General features: G+C 49.0%; 1 long non-coding RNA gene across 1 annotated transcript; it reads right to left on the reverse strand.

Moving 5' to 3' along the window:
- Positions 1-742: 742 nt before the first annotated feature.
- LOC122681655 lies at positions 743-4003 on the reverse strand. Its single transcript, XR_006337063.1, has 3 exons — positions 3839-4003; positions 2419-2510; positions 743-904 (listed from the first exon to the last, which is right to left on the reverse strand). It is a non-coding gene; the product is annotated as an uncharacterized LOC122681655 (long non-coding RNA).
- Positions 4004-5225: the final 1222 nt, after the last annotated feature.

Here is a 5225-nt window from a genome sequence, read left to right on the forward strand (position 1 = left end):
TGGGCCTGCAGGCAGATGGAGGTGTCAGCACCCACCCTCAGCACTGGACACCTTGCCTCACCTGTCACAGGTAGACAGACAAGCACAGGCCACTGTCCTCAGACCCTGAGGGCAGGAGGATGGGGAATTCAACTCCCACTCTCCACTCACTGATACAGGCTTGTAGCTCTCATGGTGGCCCCCAGCCCATTCCTAAAAGTGCACCAAAGTGGAGGAAAGGTCAGGTCCTGGGACCCTGGGAAGTACCACGAAGTGCCCCCTAATGGGGGGAGCTCCTACTTCCCTTAGAAGCAGATGAAATTTGTGAGGGACAGGGAGTCAGAGAAAGAAGCATATTTGTTTTCGTTTCTTTTCAGAAAATGACTATTCAGATAATACAACCCACTGTGAAATTTTAAAAGACAAAAACCAGAAAAGAATTGTAAAAATGCAAGCCACTTTCAATTCCACCATCTAGTGTTAACTGTCGTTGCATGTTAGTGTATATCCCTCGGGCCTTTGTGAGTGTGTGTGTTTAAACAAAATTAGACTCATGCTTTATGCATAATTTCCTATCCTGCTTTCTTTAACATTCTATATAAAGCATTTCAGCACGTCCATGAGGCCGTAGGCAGCATGAGAGTGGGGTAGGAACTGTGTCTCTTAGATAAATGCTGTGCCCCCAGGGCCTAGCAATGTGTACCATGCTCAAAAAATACTGTTGAAAAAAACAATAATAACAGGTAATATTTATTAGGGGACTTCTAGGCATCACAACACATCACCTAATTGCATCCTTATGTCAAGCCTATGCAGTAGGTGCTTCTGGGAACATCTCATTACAGACAAGGAAACCGAGGCCAGGAGAGGTGATGTCCCTCTCCTGAGGTCACACATCCCTGCTATGTCTCTGCAGAAACACAACCTTGAACACACAAAATGCAAAACTCTCACTCGATACATTTTCTTGCCACATTCCACATTTAATCAGGGACTGAGGGGACATCTCTGCTTGGCTGAGACAGGACTCTCTGTTTGGAAATGTTTGGCCCACGCTTTAAGGGTCCTGAGGGTTGCACCAGGCCTGCTGCCCAGCACTGATCAGTTTCCATGTGACCAGTCTTAGCCAGCCCCATCCACCATGGCCCTGGGTCTATCCTTCCTTGGGCATATTGCCTTATCCCCGTACCTGGCTGTATATGCCCATGTGCCTGCCCACCCTTCCAGACATTGGGCTTGTTCACCGTGCACACTCACTGGGCAGAAGCTGGGGAGGCCCCACCCTTGGCCCCGGGCCTTTCTTCTCTGTTTTACGGCACACTGGCCTTTGTCCAGCTGCTAGCACTGGAGTCTGCGGGCACTTTCTCTGGCCCTGGAGTCTGCTCTCCTCTCCAACCTGCATGGCAGGTCAGAAGCACCAGGGAATTAATGTCTCCTGGGAGCAGCCCTCAACCAATTAATACAGTAATGGGCATTTAAATACTCCAGCTCCTTTGCCCTCAGGGGGCACAACTCTGAGGCGCCCTGGGCACTGGCTCCCTGAACTCCCCGGCAGGGCTCAGCCCCAGCTGGCCAGGTGGAAACTGACTTAGTAATAACCACTCGTTGGCTTCCTTCCCTCCCCTGTCTCACTTCCCCAGCCCCCATCAGCGCTTCCTGGGATCTCCTCCCACGTCAGCTCAAATCCTTGGCTCAGGGTCTGCTTCTCCTGGAACCCAAACTAAGACATCTACCCTCCTCTTCTTCCCTGTAGCACCACCCATTCTGGCCACTCCCATTCCCCAAGGTCTTGTCTCTGTCCTCTCCAATCCATTTTCCACGTGTGCATGTGTGCTAAATTGCTTGTCCTGTCCGACTCTTTGTGACCTCATCAGCTATAGCCTGCCAGGCTCCTCTGTCATGGGATTCTCCACGCAAAAATACTGGAGTGGGTTGCCATGCCCTTCTCCAGGGGATCTTCCTGACCCAGGAATTGAACCTGAGTCTCCTGCATTGGCAGGCAGATTCTTCACCACTAGCACCACCTGGGAAATTCATAGTTGTCCCCAAAGACACCTTCTAAAGATATGTTTTGTCCATCCCACTACTTTGCTGATTTCCCCTTGCTTCTAAGCAAAGTCCTCAGCACAACATCCCAGTCTCTCTGTGTTTCTGCTCCAGCAGTCCCTCCAGCATCCCTTTCAGGCACCACGCTCACCTTGTGCTTGGACTCAGGGCATCTGTCTCTCATGTCTTTGCCTTTGCACTGGTTGTTCCATCTGCCTGGCAGGCCCTTTCCTATTTTTGTCACTCAGAAAACTTCTGCTTATCCAGCAAGACATATCTCAGCAGTCACCTCCTCCCTGAAGCCTTCCTAGACCATCTCAGCTACCAATAATTCTCCCTTCTTTTGTGCTCCTTTATACATTATTCACCTCTTTTAACCAAGACTTGTCTTACCTTTTTATAATCATCTGCGTAAATGTCTGTCTCCCCTCGGAAGTGGGCTCAGTCCCTCCTCAGCTGTCTCTCCTTTATGTCCAGCATTGTCCCTGAAACAAATTAGGTTTCCTGTGAATACAGGTATCCCTTGCTAACCAAACTCTTGCTCCTATTTACTCAAAACTTATTAACCAAATGGATGAAAAGAGCATTCTGGTCCTTGTGATCCTGATTTATTGTCCAGCATCCTGACCCCTGAACTGTGAGTAGCATGGGTGTGGGTGGCTAGAGATACCTGTATGTGAATAAATTAATGACTTAATGATTGAGAGAGTTCAATGTTGAGAGCATTCATCAACTCTGGGCACAGACCTGCGTGAAGTTGGTAGAGAGGAGGGAAGGAGGGAACACGGAGATGCCGAGCCAGAGCCAAGAAAGTTGTTTTGCTTTGGAATATATTATTTTTGCAGGTTGCTATAGTTACCACTGTGAAATTAAAAATTAAAACCTTGTGAAAGAGAGAGGGTTGACTGAGATGAGGCAGTTCCTTGACAGGCAGAGTTATTTATCTTTTTCCCATGTAACATCTGGTTGTGTGCTTGCAAATTTATTTTTAATTCAGAGCTCCAAAAAAGATTTCGCGGTGGTGCAAGGTGCCCGGATGAACGGCTCGGAGGGGAAGGTGAAGTGAATGGTATCCCGGGGCAACTGGTGACCCTCAGCCTGTCCCCTGGCCCTTGTTCCTGCTTCTGACACAACATCTAGGAACTGAGGGGTGGCTCGAAGGCGTTCCAGACCCCCTGCCAATCAAAAGGCAGCTGTAACCATGGTTCCCAGATGCAGACAGGATGAGGGCTCATCTCTCTTGGTTCCCCGCGGTTCTCTGAGCAGGAGGACAAGCACCACTGGGGGTGAGGCAGGCTGAGTTTCTCTCTATCCTGTCTGTCTCTGAAACTCTGTGACCCCCTATGTCTCCTGAGATCTTCCCAGAACCCTTAATTTAACAGCCAGAAAGAAAACGAGAGGTTTTGTGGAGGCAATACTGGCTGGAGTTAGGACATATGAAACCTAGGTCCAACCAGCCATTGCTGACTGTGTGACCTTGGGAAACTCCTTCCCTCTCTGGTTCCCATTCTCCCAATTCATCAGGAAGGGTTTCAAGTCTGGGATCCCCTCAGATCCCCATTCCAAGACTCACTAATTAGTGAGTCTAAGGGGTTGCCAGGCATCACTGGTGCCTAGTTTTGTGCTTCTGCCTGACTATGCACTGAGGCAGCATGGAGACCCAGGGCAGCTGCCAATAGGCTCCCTTTCCTTGCCAGCCTTCTATTTGCCTTAGACCTTGACACCTCCCCTTCCCTCTGCCTGGAGCTCTCTTTCCCTGGGAGTGCACAAGGCCGCCTTCTCCACCCCACCCAGGCCTACCCTCAGATGTTACCTTCTCATCCAGACCTTCCCTCACCAGTCAATCCGAAAGAACCCGTCCACTCCCCTCTCTTCTGTGCCTCGGGATATAGCGTACTTTCTGTCTGTGTGCCGTCTGTCTTCCCTTAGAGGATGTAAACTCCAGGAGAGCAGCGACTCCATCTGTCTTGATCATGGCAGGGTCTGGCACACTGTAGGATTTAATAAATGTTTGTCAAATGAATGAATGAATGAATGAGTGAGTGAAGAAAACATTTATTGTTCCCTGCTAAACGTCAGGTTAGGTTAGGACAAGTTAGACTAGCTTAGGACTTACGGGAAATGAATGGAGCAAAAAACTCACAGGCTAGGAAAAATGAATGTCAGAGGCAACTTTGAAAGAGGAAATAAATTCCTTCAAAATGGGTGGTGTGTGTGTTGTGGGGTGTGTGTGGGTGTTTGTGTGCTTGTGGCATAAGGGGGATTCTTTTCTGTTGTGGTAAAAATGACAATACAGGATAAATTAGAGAAAATAATTGTATACATTAAATCTGTGTTTTCTATAATAGTAAAAGTAGTAATAATGACCATGCATTGAGCCCTATTATGTATAGGACATAGCGCTTTAGACATATGAACTGTGATCTTTACAAAAGGCCCACTCTGAGGTCAGGGACTGTCATCCTCACTGCTGTATCCCCAGTGCCTGGCACATATTGTGTCTGCTAAGTTGCTTCAGTTGTGTCCAGCTCTTTGCAAACCTGTGGACTGTAGCCCGCCAGGCTCCTCTGTCCATGGGGATTCTCCAGGCAAGAGTACTGGAGTGGGTTGTCATGGCCTCCTCCAGGGGATCTTACCAACTCAGGGATCGAACCCATGTCTCTTACGTCTCCTGCATCAGCAGGCGGACTCTACCACTAGCGCCACCTGGGAAGTCCCTAGGACATATTAGGGGTCCAATACTTGCTTATGATATGAGTGACTTTCCATTTTGTATTCAAGGTGCCCAATCAGAAAGGATGAGCGACTCATCCAAGGACACACAGCTAGCAAGTAACAGAGCCAACATTTAAGCCAACATTATTTGGCTCTGTCCATGCTGAAAAAGGAGATCTTCTCCCTGCCTGATGCTTCTTTGAGTCACTGTATTCCACCCATTCCCCTGAAGAAATGACATTCCCACCCTCTCCCCTCACCAACCCTCTCAACTTGCCTGACAGTCTGTTTAGTCAAAGTCTGAAGGATCTTGCCCTGGAAGGAATGGAAATCAGGCCATCAAAACTGCAGCCCACCCCAGGCCTTGGTCTTTGAAGCGTCCTGGTTCCTTGTCATCCTGCACTGGGCCTGACGGGGCTGCTGTGGGAGGACCAGGGAACATTCTGTAGGCAGACAGATTCCAAACTTCCTGACAGGCCTGGACT

Source organism: Cervus elaphus, chromosome 23, assembly GCF_910594005.1.
Source record: "Cervus elaphus chromosome 23, mCerEla1.1, whole genome shotgun sequence".
In the NCBI taxonomy this organism is placed as follows: Eukaryota; Metazoa; Chordata; class Mammalia; order Artiodactyla; family Cervidae; genus Cervus; species Cervus elaphus.